We start from the raw sequence: 24,166 nt of genomic DNA, 5'->3' as shown, positions 1-24,166 counted from the left end.
ATTGAAACGGTTTGATTAGGATGAGAGCTTAATGAAAAAAATCATGTTTATATTTTCCTCCACACCCAAGCTTCATCAGTCAATGGCAGAGTCGATGAAATCATTGTATGCGTCAGAGGACAGAGAAGGCAAAATAGCTGACAACTCTCTTTATGTCATTTAACACTGGTAAACCTTTCATACAAAACGCGGATCAATTAAAAGGTTAAAAGGAAACCATGCGGAAAAACAGAACAGGCAAAATGGAAAACATCAAGGTCCCACCGGGATTCGAACCCAGGTCGCTGGATTCAAAGTCCAGAGTGCTAACCACTACATCATGGAACCTTGAATTTGAGGGATAAAGCGAGATAAAATTATTTCTTAACTTTGTAAAATAAAAAACCCAACTTTACCTATCCCATGTAGCAGACGCTTACATATAAATGTGTAATGTCGCTCTTCATTTTGGCTTGCACGCCACTTAATCCCGGAGGCCAAAAACAAGCACACTCAAATAATTAACTTGTTTGGAATCTAAGAACCATAAAAATAAAGGGCATTGGATGTCGTTGGCTATCAATAGATAAGATCAATATAATATTATTGTGCAAGCAAGAGCATCGATGTCCACATCTTAAATTTGTGTATATGTAGAATTTGTTAGTTTCGAAGGCAAGGACTAATGTTTTGGTGTTCTTTTTTTCTTTTGTATTTGACCCTCTCTAGATTTCTTTGCTATTTATTAAGGTTCGTTAATTAATTTCTATTAAACTCAATTTTTTGGTGTAAATTTCTAAAATATTTTTCATTGGCTCCCTTGCAATTTTCCCGCCATCATTTGAATTTCTTGCACAGAAAATTTGGCTAAACTTCGTGGCAACCAATGGGAATGATGGATGTTGTGGCAAGAGATGGGAACACCTGTGTAGAACAGTGAATGTGGCTTTCCGCATTTAATTCTTACATCAATGACTTTGCCTATGAACGTTCCAGTTTATGTTCTCTAGCACAACATATCGACCCAAGAAAACATGTAATATGCAAATCTCTAGGAGCCTTGATTTTAGTCTACAATCTGCTAGTTTTTCTTGCTACTATTATGGCTGAGGTGGGGCCGATATATATATTTGGAACCATGTAGAGCTTCAAACCTATTGCGAGCAGCTACGAGTTGTTTGCTTCGAGTGGAAGAAAGGCGAAAAAGATTGCTTTGGGGCTTTTAAAACCATTCTCTGCTCATTGGGTGGTTGAAGAATAGGCTAGAAGAGTTGGGTGTTTAATTAAGCTCAAAATTACTAGATGCTAATATGGAGGAGCCTCCTCATTCAGTGAAGGCACTTTGGAAAGGTGAGTATATCATTTTAGTAAAAAGCCAAATATTAGGATACTTATTATAGAACCCCCATTTTGGGACATTTTGGAGAAACGTATGGCTAGATTAATATGGACGTAAAAGTAGTATTGAGTCTTTGAATGCTTTCCATTAACTAATTTGGTGTCAACTGTGGGCTAGGTTTGTCTTGTTTGTTACCACACCTGAATTCTTGGAGTTGGTCAACACTATGGACACCAAGATGTTGCAACTAGACGCTACTAATAACTTCCAACTTAGCATCTATTCAAGATTAGGTGGAAAATTTTGAAGATTTCTGTTTCTTTTTTGGATGAGTGGAGTATTATCTCAAATATTGAGAAATCACAGGCCTTCTTTTATGTTGTTAGATATAGGGCATTGGCAAACAAGCTTCAGAAGTAGGTATATTAGAATGTGGATCTTCCTATCTTCCTATCTTGCATAGGAGATTATTGCGTATAATACTTCCAATTCTATATTTATCACTTACTATATTGAAAAGAAAATGAAAGTAAGATTTCACTAGTGTATATCTCCAAAAGAAAGGTTCCATGGTACTTGCTCATCCTAGAAATATTTGATTATATTTAGTGATGAAGGGAAATTTGACATAGAAAAAGTGGCCACAATGAAAATTTTATTATGTTAAATGCATTGCTTTGCAAGTAATGAGATTCTTATAGAATGAATATTAACTTTATATTATTCGTGTCATTAATCCTAGGAGGAATATGGTGTTGACAATTGGCTAATGAAGATATGTAATTGTTGTCATTTATGGTAACACATGATGTACATGCTTATAGGAAACCTCGGAAATAAAGATACTTAGCTTTTGGTAATCAAAAAATTGTCTAAGTATGGAATTTGGTATACAACAGTGTATTGTTTTGTTTATAACTTGTTGCTGACATCATGTTATGACTAGTGAAGTTAGTTGGAGATTGTATACATGTTTATGATGATGTGTATAACCTCAAAAGTCTGTACAGATTGTACGAAAAAGAGATATTCGTGTTTTGATGAAACAGGACAGTGGAATTGAAGGAAATGATTATTTTGTTTACAAAATAATTACTTGTTCAATACATCCTAGATGTTTACTCTAAGTTGGAAAAGTATATTTTGGTCTTAGCCAACCTAGCAAGAATTTATGTAAAGGCATGGTATTTATGAAAAGGACATCTTGTGGATTCAAGTGTGCAATAGTGCTACCTAAAACAAGTTATGTTGAGAAATTGTATGCGAACTTTTGTGAAAGAAATTTAAAGATCTGAGATTGAATTGAGAAATTTTCTATATTCCAGAAGTTTGATTACTTGTTTGGGTAGTGAGCTCTTCTTGTAATTAGAAGTGCATGTTTGAACAGTAGGCTCATCTTGCATTTACTGTATTACAACTCCCAATAGGGATTCAAAGTCTCCTAACAGGGACTCCTTATACTGAATTTTCTCATTGACTCCTAATAGGGTCCATCCTCTAACAAGGAACTTATATATCAGTATATTATCTAGTGGGTATCATCCCTACTGGGGTTTTCCCTTGGCTAGGGTTTCCCTAGTTAACAAAATATGGTGTTATGAGTTATCTTTTTGCATTGTTATTGACATTACTTTATTACTTTGTTATGTATGGTTTAAAGTAAGAAATAATATCTAGTTGGTGATTAAAATTTGTAGAAAACTGATTCACCCCCTCTCTCAGTAATCCCTATTTATAACAATTGGTATCAGAGCACAATTACTTTGAAGAGACATAGTAGATTAAGTAAGATCCCTATGGATATGGAACAATTGATGAAGAACCTTGAAGAGGCTCTTGAAAAAATTTATCTCCTTACTGAAGAAAGAGATAAGTTGAAGAATAGATATGAAGACACCAAAGTATACATTGGACAATTGAAGGAAAAGATTGAACATCTCAAATCCAAACCTGAATCTATTGAATCAGAAACTAGTGATGATGATTATTCAAAGCTGAAGACAAAATACAAGATCTTGAAGCATGAATTGAAGATTACAAATCTAAAGTTGACTTTGAGAAATGATCCTAGCAAAGTTGAGTCTGATTTAAAAACTGAAAATGTAGATCTAAGAGCAAGTTTGGCAAAGAAGACATCTGAATTTGAAACATTGAAAGAAGATCATGAAGAACTTCATAAATACAATACTATTGTGAAAGGTGAATTAACTCAATGCAAGCAACAACTTGAGAAACTTTATTCTAGCAGAGAAAACCTTGATGAATCAATGTCAATACAGAGACCTACTTATGACAAGATTGGTCTTGGTTATCTAATTAACATGTCTACAAAGAAACCCAAAATTAGATCAGATCCAAAAGTAAAAGATAAATCTAATGATAAGATTGAATCTAGTCAATCTTCTGATAAATCTAAAGAAGTTGGGCAAGACAAGGAAGTTGAAATTTTGGATGAACCAAAGCAAGTGGAATCTCCTAAGGAAACCAGGTATGAATTTAGAGGTAAGTGTTTTTCATGTAATCAAATAGGTCATATGAAAATAGATTGTACTAATAAGTCATTTATTCATGTTAAGGACTTTTATTGTCATACTTTTCATGGTATGGGTCATTAAGTATGATACTGATAGAAGGAATAGTAGAATGTCTAGAAATACTAACCTTGTAGATAGAAGAAGATCTAATAAAATGACATCAAGAGAAGGAAGACCTTATGAAGATAGAAGACAGATCATGTGTTATAAGTGTAACAACTTAGGACATATTGCTCAGAATTATCATGCACCTGATGATCAGTAGAATCCTAGAAGCAGAGCACCAATATGTCAATTATGCAACAACTTCAAACATACAAAAAAGTATTGCAAAATGGATAGAAACTTTGGAGATAGAAGGAACAATGGAATAAATAGAAGAAACAAAAGAAATGATGGAAGGAACATCGAAAATGAAAAAAGAAACCATGAGAGGAAATCTAGAACTAACAAACACAATGAGGAACAAAGAAATGTAGTCAGTGGACTTTTAGAAGAACTTAATCAGACATTTGTAAAAGGATTAGATATCTCAAAGGAAAAGCTATATGATGATGAGATAGGTGGATCGAAGTCAATTATCGAGTTTGAATCAATTAAGTTGAATTGAGCTTGTTTACACTACCACAATTTGAGAACTTCATTTAGAGATTGAATTAGAGGTAGCAAAGTTGGGAAAAGGTGTATCAAGTTAAGATAAGATGGTACCTAAGCTCGCTTGTAATATGGAGCTTATCTAAACAAGGTATGAAGGAATTAAGAGTTACTAGTATTATAGAAAAGGTTAATTCTATAGTAGAAGATGAAAAATGTGTTTTTGCAAAAAAATTCATGAAGCAAAGTCATGAGGAGCATTGTCATGATGAAAGGGGGCTTTAGTAAACCTCAGGTGGCATCTAAAGATCAAATAGATGATCTTGAGTAGTTATTTGATTACAAAATGAAATTAATATTTTTTTGTGTTTGAAAAGTATGAAATTAATGCAAGTTCAAGTTGATGGAATAAATGGAGTACATAATTGATTTTCACTTCATTGCAAATACATCTGAAGCAAAGAGCACTCAAAAGAAACTTGTCAAGGTGATTTTGAAGAAAACCCTATTTTCAAAAAGAAGTATTTTATCATTTTTTTGCAAACTTATTCGGTAAAATTTTATATATGATAGAATCATGGATATGTCAGTAGTGCACAATGTTGAGAACAAGGACAGACCTAAGTTGAAAGTTGTTTCCATAAAACCTACTAAAGGAAACCCTAACTTAGTGTTATCCATCACTCCAAATAATGTAGTATATTTCGAAGATGTAGGAAGTTACCTTACCAACAAATGTGAATCTATTGGGAGTAAATACATGAACAAAGATGTGGAATTAATTTTCAATCATGACATGACTATGAAGCCAAAATTTGAACATTTAAAGGAACTAGACCTATTCAAATATCATTTCTATCATGAATTGAACATAGATGAGTGAACATAGATCATATTAAGTGAGACACATGATGGGAAACTATGGATGCAAGATAGTATAGTTGACATTTATACCAACCTTATTCACAAGGTAACTGGTCTTAGTAAATAAGGTAGTGTACCTATAGGTGAGAAAATGGTCAAGAAGAAATTTGAAAGTTATACTAAGGCAATATACAATGGAAAGGCTATGGTGATCAACACCATTAAGCAAGATGGTGTAAGATTCTTGACTAGAACATTGCCTACTCTGTATTTGCAAGCTCAAAGATTGATGAATTATCAGCCAAATTCATCTATGTAGCATACAAAATGTGTATAGAAGGAACAAGTAAACCTCAATGAAATTTTGAGAATGCAACTACTTGAGAACCTAGAAAAGATCAAGAGGACTAAGATTGGTGTGTTTAGATTTCAGTCATTGATCAATCACATATTCTTTCATGAGCTTAAAATATTTCCATATTTATTAGTCACTGAGATAATGAGCAATGATAGATATACAGGAGAAGATCATAGAAGTATGTAGAAGGCATCCTACAGATAAGATATTGGATAGTGGAAACCTGATAATGAGGACATTTTAGAATGAAATGAGATAGAGATTTAGAATTGCACCTTCAATTGTAGGTATATTTAAAGATGACATTTGTGTTATGGTTTATACATATTTTACTTATATACAAGTAGTAGAACCTCGGGAAACATTTCTTGATCCCTTGGGTTATGAATTGAATGATGATATAGTAGCTGGTTATATTGATTTATTGTTGAATTCAGAGAAGGATAAAGTAGAATACAAATTTTGAACCTATGATGAGATTACCCAATCAACTCATCAGGCATCCTTGGAGAAGGAATCTCACAAGAAGATAGAGTCTATTATGAAGAAAGCTTTATCAAAAGTTGGTATGACTGAGAGTGAGTCTGAGGCAGTCAGGAAAATCATGAAATAAGGAATACTAAATATACAACCTTTGTCAGTATCTATTGCATAGACATCTTTGGAATAGAGCATTCTATATGCAACGGTGTTTGATGTGCAACCTAGTAAGCCAAAGAGAAAATTTGAGAGATTAGTGGAAGCAGTGACCATAAAGACGAAAAGGGTCAAGCAACAAGAGACTAGACCAAACAAAAGGCAAAAGACATTGTTGACAATTGTTGAATCTAGCGATGAAGAAGAAGAAGAAGAAAAAGAAGTCAAACAAGCAGAGAAAGTAACAAAGCAATTAGTAGGAAAAGATTGGCAACTTTGGAAGATGAGGATAAAAATATTAACTTAGCTATTATTGTTAAGGGTAACTTTGTTCAGATGAACAAATTTTGCAACTTGTATAACAATTTTAAAAAAGATTAGATTGATACTGTGAGATATATTATAGAAAATAATATGAAATTGAAGGATATTGAGGGCATAGTAAACAAAAAAGTCTATGATATAGACTTATTTAGAAGAAGGCACTAGCAAGAGAAGAAGATTTAGAACTTCAAAAGTCTATGCTAAGAACAATATGCAAGACTAATGATGAAGAAGAAATCAAGAGATGGTTAAATAATCTTGCACCTTACTTGAGAAACAAAGTAAGACCATTTATATTTATGGTGGGTGAGAAAGATAAATTAAGAAGTGAGATTGTAGCAACAATAAGTTAGATGTTGATAGAATCTAAGTCAACATCTCCACCATCACCCAGAACCTCAGAAGTGTCATTAAGAAGTGACACTATGCATATAGATCAGACCAATGTTACCATTAACATTGGTGATACTAATCCATTTGAAGATTCCAAACTTAATGAACCTAATACTAAGAATATTGAAGACAAACTCAAACAAATTAAAGAGAAAAAAAAGTTATTTGAAGAAGAAAAGAAGAAAGTAGAAGAGGCCAAGCAGAAATTACTTGAGGATGAGAAGAAAAGAAAGGAAGAGGAGGAAAAGAAAAGAATGACAGAAGAAGAAATAAGAAAGAAAATAGAGGAAGAAAAGAGAGAAAATGAAAGAAAAGAAAGAAGAAGAAAAGAGAAGAATAAAAGAGGCAGCCAAGAAAAGGGAGGATGACACTAAACCTTCTTGTTCATCTAGTCCACTTTCACTTGTCAGCTTAACAACTAATGATGATGATCAAACTAATTTGATCTCATCCTTATCAAAGCTTATTAGAAAGAATAGAATAGTGAAGAGCTTACAAAAAACCTTGATGGAGGTTATTGATAGACTACACAATACTCTGACAGTACAACAAATAGAAGCAGAGCTAGAACAGAGGGCACAGATAGTGCTAAAATCATTTGATGAAGAATTTACTAACTTGTTAAGTGTTGCAAAAGAAAAGGCACATATTCACATGATGCTAACTTGTTTAGCACCATTTGCCAAAATATTAAGAATGATTTGATAAGTCTTGTTACTTGTATCAAGGAACTTTGGAAGTGTTGACAGGATGGTAAGATATTATACATTAAGTGTACTCTATCTCATAAACTAACTAGAGACATTGACAGTGAAATTGAAGGAAAGATGAGTGAGCTAGAGGCTCAATCTAGCCAATTACATGATCCATCTTGTAAAGTTGATAATTTTGAAGGACAAGTGGCCAGTATTCACAATCATATTAGGAAACTGGAACTTTGGAAGGAACATATTTTGAAGGGAATATTGTATTTTAGAGAATCTATTGCTATGAAAGTATCTTTTGTTGAGAAATAGTTGGAAGAATGTGTCAAGGCCAAGGACACCTATTCTAACTTTTTATACTCATACTTTAATGTAGTTGAGATTGCATCATATGCCCTATGTGTGATTCTCACCTTAGCTAAATCTACCAAGGAGACATGGAATAAACGTATAGATAATCTTAAGGAAAATTTTGATGATTGCATGAAGATTCAATCGGCTTAAGGAAGGACAACATTTTTTATAGTTTTTGGATAGTTTTTGACATTTTGACCTTTGTCATTGATGTCAAAGGGGAAGAAGTACACATGAAAATTGTTAAAAGGTGAAGTACATTTAAGGGGAGAAGTACATTGAGAAATATTGTAAAGTATATTGAAAGGGGGAGCATATGCAATAACTTAACAAGTAATAGATGTAGTTTTTGTTACTTAAAAAAATTTCCTTATTTTGTTGCCATCAATGCCAAAGGAGGAGATTGTTGATAATTGGCTAATGGAGATATGTAATTGTTGTCATTTATGCAACACATGATGTGCATGCTTATAGGAAACCTCAAAAATAAAGATACTTAGCTTCTGGTAATTAGAAAATTGTCTAAGTATGGAATTTGGTATAAAACAATGTATTGTTTTGTTTATAACTTGTTGTTGACATCATGTTATGACTAGCGAAGTTAGATGGATATTGTATACATGTTTATGATGATATGTGTAACCTCACAAGTTAGTACAAACTGTACAGAAAAGAGATATTCATGTTTTGATGAAACAAGACAGAGGAATTGAAGGAAAGGATTATTTTGTTTACAAAATTATTACTTGTTTAATCAGGGCCAACATCCTAGATGTTTACTCTAAGTTGGAAAAGTGTATTTTGGTCTTAGCTGACCTAGAAAAAATCTATGTAAAGGCATGGTATTTATGAAAAGGACATCTTGTGGAATCAAGTGTGCAATAGCGCTACCTAAAAGAAGTTATGTTTAGCAATTGTATGCGAACTTTTGTGAAATTAATTTCAAGATTCAAGATCGAACTGAGAAAGTTTCTATATTCCATAAATTTGATTACTTTTTTGGGTAGTGAGCTCTTCTTGCAATTGGAAGTGGATGTTTGAGATGTGGGCTCACCTTCCATTTACTATACTACAACTCCTAACAGGGTTGGCACAACTCGTAACAGGGTTGGAATCTTCTAACAGGGATTCAAAGTCTCCTAACAAAGACTCCTTATACTGAATTTTCTCATTGACTCCTAATAGGGTCCATCCTCTAAAGATGAACTTATATATCAGTATATTATCTAGTGGGTATCATCCCCACCAAGGTTTTCCCTTGGCCAAGGTTTTCTTAGTTAACAAAATATGGTGTTATGAGTTATCTTTGTGCATTGTTATTGTTACTTTTAAATATTAATTTATTACTTTAAAGAATTGGAGATGCATTTGAGAGACTTTTGCATAAATTTTTATTAGGCATCACGCCTAACTTCCTCAAAAGAAGAAGTATTGGTTGTCAAGTAAAGATTAGGACGTTGAATATTTCTTAACAATTGGAAAATTAAACAAAACCACTATGAAGATTTTATGCTTATTGCTGGAAAATGTTGCTCCAAATCCTGTACAAGCCTATGGTTGTAAGAAAACAACACATTGCTTCATGAAAATAGGCTCGCCACTTGTATTCTTAATCAATATTAATATAAATGGTAAGATAGATGCTCAATTTGACAAAAGGGGATGTTTTTACATAATATGTCTAAGTTTAGTTCATATATTACTCTTCTAGTCTGAATTTTATTTTAGATGCTTTTACATTAGGAACAATCTATCTTTTAATTGGATAAAAATTTCAAAATGCTTGTAAAATCTCAATCCTAATTTCTTAGAAGAAAATGTAGGATCATACTTTGGGATTTTTTTCTTCTACATTAGATAGTTTGGACCTATTCTCTACTGAAATGAACAATTTTTTTCATTTTGAAGAGTCCATGCTCTTTTTTAGAACCCCTTGAATCTTTCTACGTTTGAATTATGGATATGCATTTCTATAAAACTCTAATTATAGACTGAGAAGTTTTGGAAAAAATCATTTTTTTGGTCTTTATATATGTCATTAACTTTCTTCTCAACAAATATATTTTGTGTGCATCATGCATTCAAAATCATATTCCTTCTCACTCTATGTTTTATAGATACTCTACTTCTTGTGCATTAGAATAGAGGCAATGGTTAACCAGAGTATATGTCAATAAATTTACCTATTAAATGATTCACAAAAGAAAAGAAAATATTAAAAATTCCAAGGCCTCAGACAAGAAATCTCAGGTATTAATACACTTTTCACCTAAAATTCATGAAAGACTTGGCATTAGATATATCTTATATAAGGGAGGTTAGGTTTCACCAAAACCCTCTTATCTTTATATGTATGATGTGGAACTCAATGCATTTTCATAATGCATACATATGTATCTAAAGCCTAAGATATAAATATGGAAAACTAATGGGTAGCTTAAAAACATATTGAAACTTGTATAAGAACATCTTTATTGCCTTGATAAGATGAATGATTTGTTTAAAAAGTCTACAAAATGAGTGAGTGGAGCACTCGTCACAATTTGAACATATAAAAACAAACTAGAGAATAAATAAATACAAGCAAGCATGCTTCATACACCATAGGGAGATCAGGAAACATTGGATAAGTGTTGAAGTAATGAACATAAATTTCAAACTTGAGAGTTTTTTTTCTTAGATACGGTTATTATTGTTTTTCTTGATTCTATTCAAAATGGTTTCTTCTTCATGCTTTTTTTTCTATTTTTTATCTTGCCCCTACTGGCACTGATTTACAAGGGAGATTCTTAGTTAGTTAAATCTAGGAAAACTTACTATGACAATCAAGATGACCTAGGAACTTCAAGTAATACTATTCTCCTTATTGTTCAAAGACCATCCAATTTAACTTTGGATGTATTATTTTTTCTATTCTAACTTCTTTATTTTATGTCCCTGTGATACATAAATTTATCATATGGTACTATTATTTTGTAACATATAGGTGGTGGTTGTGGGTATGGAGATTTATGGAAATAACTCAACTATGGAGATGTGAAAGGAGGTTGAAAGTTATTCAGAGGTGGTTCTTGTTATCAAGTTAGTATGAATTATATATACTCTTATAGTTATGAAATAACTTATTTTTCTTTATGGAAAATGTTATGTCATGTATGAGTTTTTTTCTATTGTATACTTGAGCATGAGTTTAAGATGATGCATTTTTAGTTGAGAGCAAAAAGGTGAGGGTTAATCCATTCTGGGACATACTCCTACTCTTGTCCCTGTAATGTCCCCTTTCTAATTTTTACATCATATTTGCATTCTCTAATCAGATTTTTAAATTAATCAAACAACACTTTGAAAGATTATATAATTTCTCAAATAAACCCAAATTGGGTATGCTTGAAATAGTGCCGAAAAAACTTCACAGCTTCACATATTATTGATAAATCTGAAAGTATACATCTTTACGAAAAAAAAAATCCAACATAAAGGCCTAAAAAATGAAATTTCTAGATTTTCAAAGTGTTTACATTACAACTCCAAAATGGAGGACAACTACAATGCTCATCAGGCCCCCAAAAACAACAAAAAAATAGCCTGAAAACACCATAAAACACTAGCAATCTATCATAGAAGTACAATCACAAACCAAGACATATATTCAGCTCCATTTTAATAGAAAAGAGGCTGTAATATAGTAGCAAACCAAACTGACATGAAAAACTCAACCGGAAACACCAAACCCTTACAAGAAACACACCTAGAGACTCACAAATATATATATCTGCATTGTTCAACACAAGGGAAAACTCTACATGAGCTTGCACATGGAATAACCTCAAACTCCCATCCTTATCTTTCCTAGAAACTTGAAAAGTCCCATCTTTAGGTCTCCTTCTCCACAAGTTTAGCAGCCTTTGAAGAACAACAAAGCAATGAGTAAAAATCAAGTTTTAGAATGTGCCTGAAATGTCTCCAAACCCCCTTTAAAGAAGGCATAACCCTAACTCATGACCAAGAGGGTTGTATAAGATATATTCTAATAATATTTAGCATTTATTAATCCACTAATTTCCAAATATTAGCCCCTTGTCCTGAAACTTTGCTTTTGACCCCACTAGCCTTAGCAAAAATTATTAATTTTTTGATTATTTTGAAAAGGGGACATGACAAGTCCTCCCTCCCAAATATTACTTGTCCTCATGAAATGAAGGTTGGCATACTCAAGAATATGCGTTCTTTCCCAAGTGGCATCCTCCAACGTTAATCCTTTTCATTTGACCAAATGCTTTGTGATGCTCTTATTTCTCATTTTTTTCCCCCTTGTATCCAAAACCTCTTCTAGTATTAAAACTAATTTACTTTCATCATCAAGAGGTGTTAATATATAGATACTATGGTTTTTTGACACAAAACCTTCTTTAGGCAAGAGACATGGAAAATATTATGTATTTTTCTATTTGGTGGGAGTTCTAATTCATAAGCTACCTCTCCTATCTTCTTGATGATCTTGTAAGGCCCATAGAACCTTGGCTTGAGCTTCTCTACCCCACTCCTCTTCAAGGTGCTTTGCTTATATGGATAAAATCTAAAAAATACCAAGTCTCCTACCTCAAAAGATCTTTTAATTCTTTTCCTATCAATATAAAACTTCTACTAGTTTTGTGCATGTTGTAGATTATCCTTGAGGAACTTTAATATGTCTTGGCTTTTCTTAATGAAGTTTCCTATTGCAGGTACTCTACTATCTGAAAGTACTAGATTAGAAAATGAAAGGGCATCATAACCATAGAGATCACAAAAAGGAGTCATACCAATAGACATGTGATGATATGTATTGTAACAATACTCCCCCAGGTGCAACCATTTCACCTAAGCATGTTGTTGATTTGAAACATAGTTCCTCAAATATCTCTCAATCCATTTATTAACTATCTCTATTTGTGCATCTCTTTGAAGGTGATAGCTAATACTAGGAGTGAGTTCAGTTCCTATGAAATGAAAGATCTCCTTCCAAAAAGAGCTAAGGAATCTACTATCTTGATCACTGCCAATGTTTCTAGGCAAGCCATGTCTCCTAAAAATTTCCTTGAAGAACAACATTGACACTTGTGATGCCTTGAAATCAGATGTGATGGAAAAGAAATGTGCATACTTAGTCTATCTACCACCACATATATGCAATCCTTACTTTTAACCTTGGGAAAACTAGTGATAAAGTCCATGGAAATACTTTTCCATTTTTGTTGAGGGATAGGAAGTGGCTGCAACAACCCTACAAGCAAAATTTTCTCACTCTTGTTTTATTGGCATACCATGCATTCCTTAATTTTTTTAAGGACATCCTCCTTCATACCCTTCCATGCACACTACTCAAGAAGCTACCTGTATGTCTTGAAGTAACCTTGATGACCAACCTTACTTTGAACCTTGGGAAAACTATTGATGAAGTCCATGGAAATACTTTCCCATTTTCGTCGAGGGATAGGAAGTGGCTGCAACAACCCTACAAGAAAATTTTTCTCACTCTTGTTTTGTTGGCATACCATTCATTCCTTAATTTTTTTAATGACATCCTCCTTGATACCCTTCCATGCACACTACTCATGAAGCTACCTGTATGTCTTGAAGTAACCTTGATGACCAACCAATGGTGTGTCATGAAAGACCCTCAATATCCTTTCCTTAGTCTTTGACCCTAGCACTAAGAACATCATGTTCTTGTAATAGATCATCTCATCAACAACCTTATACATATTATCATCCACTAAATTATCCAAAATCTTGGTGGCAAAGGAATCTTTAACATATTCTAATATTATGGAGGCTTTCCAATTAGCAAAGATAGATGTTAAGGAACACAATATGGGCTTCCTTGAGAGAGCATCAACAACCACATTATTCTTTCTGTAAGAATTTTCTTTAGGGAAAAATCACCCAAGATCAAGAAGCTCAAGCACTAGCACAATATGGACCAATAAAGTATGATCAGAATAACAATATCAAAATTGAATTGATGTACATACACACTAGGAGTTCCTAAATATAAAGGCCTCTAGATTGACTAGGAGTCAGCACAATAATAAGTCTCACAACTAAGCACATGTCCACCATGGGTGGATTATCCTCCATTGAGCATAGAAGTTAGTGTGATGATGAAAGGATAAGCTTAACATAGTTTTGTTACATAAAAAGATGTTGTAGACACCATTTTCTTAATTAGAGTGCAAACAACTATGTTGTCTCTATGACAACTTAGGTGCTTATGCAAACTCTTGTGTTGTCAATAAGACAACTCATATGAGTATGCATACTCCTAGGTGTCTAATATAATAAATAATAAAATAATTTATTAACCTAAGTAAACTTAAGTAAAGTGTAATAATAATTAATTATTTACACTAATATCCCCCCTTGAGTGCAACTTAGGGGAATGCACTTAAGCTTACGAAAGCTATAATGAAAATGCATGATGGGTCCTTACTACTAGGCCATGTTAGGTACCCATGTAAAAATGCAATGCAATCTCTCAGAAAATGGAGAAAGAGGGAAAATGGGAAAAATTCTCCCCCAAAAAGAGAGATGAAAAAACAAGATGCATAAAAGAGAAGAAGAAGAAGAGAGAGAAGGTACCCCCCCACTCCCCCCCCCCCACAAATGTAGAATGTTGATCAGTGATAGTTGCTCCAAGATGAATGTAGAAGCTAATCCATGATTGCTGAATAATGTTCATCCCTTTAGGAAGAAACAATATCATAGGTACATATGAGATGCTTCCCCAATGTGTAGAAAGAATCTCAAAGATGAATGGTGTCTTTGAAACCTGCTCAACTGTCCCTATGTTGATACTAATGGTCATCCGATACTGATGGTCATCCCTTCCAACACTACTGAAAATAACAAGTTTAAATCTAGCGAGGATTTATCTAGAACATATCCCAAGGAACCAACTATCTCCTCAAATGATAAAGAGACCTCCTACAATGACTCTACATAAGGATCCACAATCATATCAGCCTAGTAAGAATGATCATGTAAAGAATGGACAAGAGGGTCAAAGTGTACCCTTGCAATAACTGAAGAAGGATCTTCTTCATCAAAGAGAAGATCTATATCATCAATGATGTCTTCCAAATATGCTATGTATGACTCCACAAACAAACTTGAAATATCTGTCATGTAGTCATCCCCTGATGTTGGAATCAAAAGACAAGGTGTACCCAACTGTATTGAATTGCATGGACCTATCACTATAGCAATGTATGCATGTGGAATATGTTGATGTTGTGACCTCATTCTGCATCTGTCAATAGGTTCCCCCATATCTAAACCTATTGAATCACTATCACTGTTGTCATAATGTATGAAGTATGGAGAGGATTAGAGGATGAGCTAGGTGAACTTTCCTCAAAGTGAACATTCCTCTCTATGAATATCTCATGAATCTTAGGATCCACAAGTCTATATGCATTAACACTTTCATCATATCCAATGAAAGTACAAGGCCTTGGTGGTGGTACGTTGCATTCCTTTGAAGATATGTGTGCCCATGCTGGACAACCAAAAACTCTAAAGTGTTTCACAACTGGTTTTCTTCTGCACCATGCCTCAAAAGAAGTCATTCCATCTAAGACATTATGAGGAGACCTATTAAGGATATGATTGGCACTACTTATAGCTTCAACTTCAAGTGTTGGATCAAGAGACTTAGCTTGAATCATACAACTTGCCATTGACTTAAGAGTTCTAATCCTCGTTGCTGCAACATTTTTCTTTTGTGCACTAAATGCTACAAGATTCTAAAGATCAATACCTTCAAGTTCACAAAAGTCTCTAAGTCTTGAGTTCACATATCTACTTTCATTTTCCATACAAATAACCTTGATGGCTTTCCTTGATTGCTTCTCAACATGACTCTTGAAGGCTAGAAACTTATCAAACACTTCATTCTTGTGATTAAGAAAGTAGACCCATGTGTAGCATGAAAAGTCATCAATGAAAGTGGGGACATAACGACCCTTGCTAACTGATGTCACTGAAAAAGGACCTGCTAGAACCATGTGAACTAACTCAAGAACAACTAATGCTCTTGAAGACTTCCCTTTGTCATACTTTTCTTCTAGATGCATATCCATTGAACAAGTTGAACATTCACCTATAGAAAAGTTGATTGTAGGTAGACCTTTGACCATATTTTTTGAACTAAGTTGATGAAGATAGTGGAAGGCAAGATGTCCATACCACTCATGCCATAATTTTCTTTATGATTGAGATTGTGTCAACAAGGCCTGTGAAGGAGACTTAGGCACAAAGTGGGAGAAAAAATAGAGCCTTGTGTCATGATTAACTTTACCCACTGCAACCAATGAATCATCCTTAAGATTTTGTACCATCACTAAATTATGAAGGAACTTGGCTTTATTGTCACCTCCATAGTGAGTGATTTGGTAAATTGAAAGGAGATTAGTGCTAAGGTTAGGAATGTCGAGAATGTCTTTGTACTCTCCATTTTCCATCTCAACTTATCCTTTCCCTTCAACTTCCACTTGTGTATCATTCCCTATAAAGATGTGAGGTACCTTAGACTGCTTTAGTGAAGAAAAGTGTCCTTTTGAAGAACCCATATGATATGAGGCACCTGAATCAAGAATCCATTCCTTTGAAGAACTTGAACTTGCCATAAATGCTTGCCATTTTCCCTATGAAGTGACTAGATTTGAATGCTTGGAAGCATTTGGCACATTGATTTTGTTCTTCCTAAGTAATTTTTCCAACTCATCTATTCTCTCAGTTTATCCTTCTTCTTGTTGGAAGAAGAATTGCCTTGTTCTGAGGAGGAAGATTGTTGTGTCTCTAATTGTGATTTTTGCTTCCACTACTCTCTTTTTTTGTTGGTAAAACTTTTTCGACCTTTTTTTTTTTTGGTTCTCATTACTAGCCACCAATGTTGTAGACTTTGATTCACTTGAGAATTCCCATATCTATCAACTTGGATTGTTCCAACATCAACATTTTTGTAAATGTAGGCTTAGTGAAGGCACTTCCCATGGTCAATCTGTAAGTGTTTTAACTTGAAACAAAAGATGCATACTCTGAAGGTAGCCTCTTCAAGATGTGATGAATCAATCTATCATCCTTCATGGGATTACCACAATCCTTAACTAGTGCTCTCAATTCATTGGCTTTGTTGACATAGTCTTGAATTGTGTCAAAATTCTTAGGATAAAATAGAAGTAGATCATCCTCAATTTGGTATCCCTTTTCCTCATCCACCTTACCATACAAACCTTCAAGTTTCTCCCAAGCACCCTTGGCATCCTTAAAGCTAGAAATGTGGAAGAAGACATCTCTATGAACACAACTCCTAATAATTCCTAAAGCCTAGTTGTCTTTAACTTGCCAATCAACTTGTGCATTAGCATTAGTGGGTTTTACAATTATACCATCAACATAAAAATTTAAACCTTTTTTCCATTTATCTGCTCCATACAATATCTTTCCATGTAGTATAATTGTGTGAAATTAGAAGTGGAGTTTCAGGTGAACCTGCGATGTAGAAAAATTAAAAGAGCACAAGAGAGAAATAAAATCACAAAAACATAAGACACACCCCCCCTATTCACTCAATCAAGTAACCCTCTCCAAAAGTGATGCTTTTGGCACTTTATATGTAGTGCATTTACAATAGGCCACCTTTAAAAATGGACAAAAGTGGGCTTCTAATTTTTCTATTTACAACCTCCTTTTGTAGTTCAAATTTGGTACTTAGCAATGTTACTTAGATGTACAACAATTTTGAAGTTTTATCAAAGCAATACAATGCAAAAAAGGGACCTATTTCTAAAAGTGGTATTTCTATCCACACAAGCCTATAATTTGATTGTAGATCTAGAAAGTAGACAAAAAAATGTACACTTTCAAAAAAAAATGGAACCTAAAAATGTGTCTAGATGAGCCCAAACTAAGCCTTTGAAGTTGCAAAAATTGAGATTTTCAATTTGTAAAAAAATTCAAGGATAGAGATCTCAAACATCCTACACCCATGTGTAGATCACAAAATTCTACCCCAAAACAAAAAAAATTGCTCGAAAAAAGAGTCTATATGAGGGAGATTTCATTGTTTGAAAATCACCTTTGCAATTATTTTTCCTAAATTGCCATCGTCACACCTCTAAAAATCAATTAACTCTAGATTTCACCTCATATGTCTAATTTTGATGAAACAAAAGTCAATTTGGGGGGCTTTTTGACCTTCTAAATATGATGCCAATATTTGATTTGTGCCAACAAGCTCCAATCTTGTCCTGCAAAAAAAAATCTCTCCTATTGGCCTAAAAGGACAATTTTTTTTGTAGGCTTTTGGAAATAAAATGTAAATTTGAAAAGAAAAAATGTAGAGATGCAAAAAATTGAGATCTAAAAAATTAATTACATAGATCTAAAGAGATCATACCAATTTTGCAAATAGGGCCTTCGTGTTCTAGTTTGCAAAAAAAATTGCCTCAGATTTGACTATGGCCTACGGTAGGCAAATTTATAGTCAAGATTCATCGATTTGATGCTTTGGACATAATAGTGAGGTCTGTGTTGGCTATAGATGTTCCCAATAATAGTGAGACTCTAGATCTAAATTGAGGTCCTCCGAGAGGTGAAGCAAAAATGGTTTGCAATGGCTATGTGAAGAGAAGATCCCTCAGCTATGATACCATGTAAGAATTTTCCTTAGGGAAAAATCACCCAAGATCAAGAAGCTCAAGCACTAGCACAATATGGACCAATAAAGTATGATCAAAATAAAAATATTAGAATTGAATTGATGTACATATTGTTGGTCTCAGATTGGTTTTGACAATTGAGTGTCAACACACTTAACCAATTTTCATATAGAAGCCAAGCTACAATATGTGCCAAGTCGAAATTTCAATAGGTGTCGAGTGAACCATATGTGTCGAGTGATATATAGGTGTCAAGTCACAGTTGATGATGAGCAAGTTAGAGTGCTATAGGTGCTGAGCAAAGCAGAATTATACATGTGTCGAGCACCAATAATCCAATATGTGCCGAGTAACACAAAATCAACATATGAGTTTGCGCCTTCACAAACTCGGATGTAAACTATTTTTTTTGAGCCAACATAGAAGAATCTTGAAGGATAATAAGGATAAGAACAAATCTTTTATATTTCCTATTCAATCATCATACAACCAATAAGAAAAATGGAGAAGGCATGCAACCAATGAGAAAAGTGCAAGGAATGAGTGGGAATTAAATATTCAATATGGATTGTAGATCCATGCCTAACCCTAAGTCTTTGTAATCTTTAAAAGGAGGATGAAAACCCATTGTATGTGTGGATGAGAATAAAGTATGGGTAAACTATAGTGAAATTCAATGGAAAATGTGAAAGACTTAGAGGAATAGAACAACAATTGCATATCCAGTTGATTAGAACAAAGAAAGAGATACAAATAGATATCAACTCTCAGAGGATCAAGATCAGAATGAGCAGAACCAGTGCCTAAAATCAATAATTTGAGATTGTAAGCTATCAGGTTTATTAGTCTAATACTCTCTATCAATTGTATTAGAAGGAAAATCCTATGTCGATAGGTTATCTTAACAACTAGGTTGTAGATCCTTTGAAGAGGTGATAAAATCCTTTAATAGGATGACACTTCATGTAAAGTGTTTGTAAATCCTTTAACCAGGTCACTATTGACACAATGTAAAGCCTTTAATAGGGTAGGCCTTCCATAGGGTAGATCATTAGAAGTGGTCAAACATTATTGTTGCAGTGATTTTGTGGGTATCATCCCCACCCTAGTTTTACCTTCTCATTTTGGAGGGTTTCTAGGTTACCAAAGTTTGGTGTTATGTGTTGTTGATGTATGTGTTTCCTTCATGTTTATTTTATATGTTTACATGCATGTAGTTTACTTTTAGTTAAAATGTTTAATGGATAAAATGCATTACTTCTGATTCACCCCCCCTCTCAAAAGTATTCTTCCCATTTGATTATTCCAGCAATTGGTATCAGAGCTGAGTTCTCACAAGAAGAAGCCTAATAGCTTAGAGAAAAGATATGAAGATGGAAGTCTTAAAACTTGGGAAGATAATAGAGAATCAAGGGATTGATTTACAACTTGCTCTACACAACTTGGAAGAAGCCAGAGAAGAATTGAGAAAATCCTTGAAAAGAAGGAAGGATATAGCCATAGTTGAGAATGACATTCACTACAAGGAGATTGATACCACAAAAGTGTTTGTCAATGGAGATTCCAAAGAGTTTGATGTAGAAATAGTAGAATTGATGGAGAAGAATAGATCTCAAACAGAATAAATCAAAATACTCAAGCTTGAATAAGAATCACAAGCCACAATGCTTTGTGAAGTAACTACACAGAAGAAGAGAGCCATTGAAGACAAGGTTATGCTACAAGATGGAAAAATAAATGTTACCAATAGACTGGAGGAAAAGACAATTGAGTTTGAAAGAATCTCAAACATGTAGCTTGACACCCTAAGTCAGATGATGAATGCACATCATGAGCTAAATATGAAAGACATTGAGATTTCTACACTAAAGATACAAAATGAAAAACTACAAAATGACCTGAAAAGAGAGAAAGAAGTTGCAGAAAGTGTCAACAAACCCAATGAGGCTATCAAGTACTTTAAGTAGCTATTGAAATCTCTAAGGACCAATAATGATACTTTAGGAATTGGTTACACCATTGAACAAGGAGAATCATCCAAGACTGCAGAAGAAAGGAGTAATAAAAGTAAGAATACTAAACCCACTTGTCATTTCTATGGTAAAAAGGGACACACTGCTAATGTATGTAGGAGTAAGAAGAATAATCAACATGATAAGCCTAAGAATGCAAGCTACTATCATAAATTCAAGAAGCAAGGACATCAAGCACATGAATGCAAGACTAACAGAACACCAAGATTTGATGGTCACTACTACAATTGCAAGAAATATGGACATAGAGCATTTGAGTGTAGATCAAAGCATATGTGAACATTAAACTAGTCAACAAGAGAAGGTAACCATGGTCATCACTATAATTGGGACTATAATACTAGGTATAGTTATCACTACTATTAGGAATATGGACACATTCCAAAAAATTACATAAGGACACATTTTAGAGGGAACTACAACAAATGGTTAAGTCAAACAACATGTTTTAGTTACTTGAAGATTGGTCATATCAGCAGGAATTACCCAAAAAAGTCAAAGGCACCCAAGTCAAAAGTCAACAAAGAAAAAGATAAGGTAGATGTTGAACAAATCAAAGGAGAAATGAATAAGATATGGAAGAGAAGGGATGGAGCCAGCACATCGAATGAAGGGATCACTTCACCTAATAGGTCAAGTGGTCATACCTCATCCAACTAAGCAAAAAAAGGGCCTATGGGATTGATACACAAAGCTATATCAAACATCAATCTCAAGACAAACAAGCACTGCAAAGAAGAAAACAACATGAATCAAGATGCAAGGTCAAAACTTCAAATTTCAGCAAGTGTTGCTGAGTTGTCCTTAGATGTCAAGTTGCCAATAGCGACTAAGTTTTCAATTAGTGCTGAGTTGAGAAATGTCAATAGAAGCTAAGTGAAGTAGAAATCTAGTTGAAGATGAGTAATGGAAAACCAATGGAAGCTGAGTCATGTTGAAACTTTCAAGAGCCAAGTTTATAGCTGTATGCACTAAGAATTTAATGCTAGGTTTTGTAAGGTATAAGGTTTATTTTTGATCATTTCACACCATTCAAATGTAGATCAAAGATGAGAAGAGTGCAGAAGATATCAAAGAATAGTATTGAAGCCATTTGCATAGATTTTGGCTAGATTCAACATCGATTTCGTCGATCTAAGGTATTCTTCAAGTGTTGAGTTGCACTATGTTAAAATTTAAATATTTTAAAACCCTAGATCAGTGAAAGGCTTCTAGCTCTAAGAAACCAAAGGACAAGGAGGGTTTTGAGGTCTAATTGGTCAGTAATGAGGTCAAACAACCCAATTTTAGGCCAATCCTAGAAGTCACCTATAAAAATGACCTTGTTGGCAATTTGTCCATTATTTTGCCCAAAGTTATAATGGTGCAAGATGTGAGGAAGTGCTACAACTGCAAAATAGGTACAGTGGAGATTTTGAAAATTTTCAAGCCTATGATAAATTGTGTGATAACAAAATACTAAAGGATGAATTTTAGATATTCAAGAAAAAGGGTTTAATCCATGCCCTAGTTTACCCCACAGGTTTTAAAATTGAGTAGATCAGAATTGTTCTCAACAAAATACATAATGGATGTGTATGGTTAGAAGGAGGACTAGTTAAAATAACAAAGAGGATAGTGCATAGGGTTACAAGTTTTCCAAACCTAGATCAGCCCAAGACCCTGCGTAGTGATTCTAAAGAAGCCATTGAAAAGAATATCGAGGCAAAATGGAATAAGAGGGGCATGACCATTGACACAATCATAGATCCCCTTCTAGATTTTGTAGTGAGAATCATTTCTCACAAGTTCTATCAATCTAGTAGATTGAGCAGTGTACCATGTATTGTTGTGGATGTTGTATACAAACTTGTCAAGAAAGATCACACATATGTTTTGTCAGAATTGTTGTTGCAAAAAATCATGGAGAACCTTGGAGTAATAAGAAGATCCAAAGGTTCTCAATGTAAATTTTGATCAGTCCTTGTTTTCATATTTTTCTATGTTTTGGAAGAGTTTCCTTCTTTTGGTAAAGTTAACTACAGATCAGACAAGTCAACCATTACTCAAATTAATGAGTATATTGAGCAAATGGGAGACAACTTTGACTCTCTTATGACAAGTTATTTTGAGGATTTTAAGAAATCCATGAACCAAAGACTGAGGATACTAGTTTCCTTAGTGGAACAACACATTAATGATGTCTACTTTTTAGTTGATATTGATTACACCTACATCCAAGCAGCAGTTTCAAGAGTCAAATGGCTAAGGCCATTAGGTTATGAAATAAACATTGATGAATCTTCAGCAGCAATCACAACATTTCTTGTAGAAGAAATTGATAAGGAGGCACCTCACTTTGGAACATATGATGTTGTGTGTTCCAAGGTAGATATGGAACTAAAAACAACCTCCACCTTAAAGAAGAAGGATAAGCTAGTGAAGAAGATAAAGAAGAAATTTGGTGCAAAAATTCAAGCGGCAGTAGGTGCAGAGGATGAAGATGAAGAAGAAGGTGAGAGTGAACAAGAAGAACAAGGGCAAGGCCCAATGGAATTAACTCAAGGCTTAGGTGAAGATAAGGAGGAAGCTGCAAAGGAAGAAGAAGTTGAGGAAGCACCAACACAAGTTGAGTCTAAGAAAAGAAAGGCTAAAATTTAGCCTCTAGCCTAGCCTAAAGCAAAGAAGGCTACAGAAACTACTCAAGGCAAGCCTACTCAAAAGGCCAAGGAGCAAGTGAAAGAGAAGAAAAAGGCTATTGAGGAGACAGGTCTAGTGTAGAAGAAACAAAGGAGAAAGTATGTAGCACAACTAGATTTCGATGATGAAGAAAGGATAGAATCAGAAGACATCAACCAATTTAGAGTGGTAAGTAATGTTCCTAAGTCCAACATTGATAAAATATGTGATAATGTTAGGAAGAATGTATATTTTATTGATTTTAAAAGCATTGATTTTAATAAGTTAAGTAGAGAAGAACATAATAAGATAGAGGAGTCAGTATATGCCATGATGGCAGAATTTAAGAATACACCTCTTGAGTTAGACAATACTATGCCTAGGGAGTTATATGAGATTATTGAAAAAAAATGGCATTATTGTTTAAAAATGGAGAAGGAAATAAGAGAATCAACACTGGCACAAGTAATGTCTTATTTGACAAGAGGAAAAATAACTAAGGCTAATAAGAAACATGGTGGAAAATTTGCACCAAAGTATAGAGTCTTTACCATCCTACAAAATAATATTGAAGAAGTTGTCCAGAAATCAATAAGATTATGGAAATCAATATACAAATTCACTAATGAAAAGGATGAAAAAGGAGAAGGAGAGAAGGATGCAGAAGAAAATAAGGCTAAGGCCAGTGAGAAG

At 33.9% G+C, this 24,166-nt stretch overlaps 1 non-coding gene across 1 annotated transcript; it reads right to left on the bottom strand.

Moving 5' to 3' along the window:
* Positions 1-255: 255 nt before the first annotated feature.
* TRNAQ-UUG (transfer RNA glutamine (anticodon UUG)) lies at positions 256-327 on the bottom strand. Its single transcript has one exon. It is a non-coding gene; the product is annotated as a tRNA-Gln (tRNA).
* Positions 328-24,166: the final 23,839 nt, after the last annotated feature.

This window comes from Cupressus sempervirens, chromosome 3 (genome assembly GCF_028749045.1).
Source record: "Cupressus sempervirens isolate cs-2001-9-10 chromosome 3, ASM2874904v1, whole genome shotgun sequence".
Lineage (NCBI taxonomy): Eukaryota > Viridiplantae > Streptophyta > Pinopsida > Cupressales > Cupressaceae > Cupressus > Cupressus sempervirens.
This window is presented reverse-complemented; position numbering and strand designations above follow the sequence as displayed.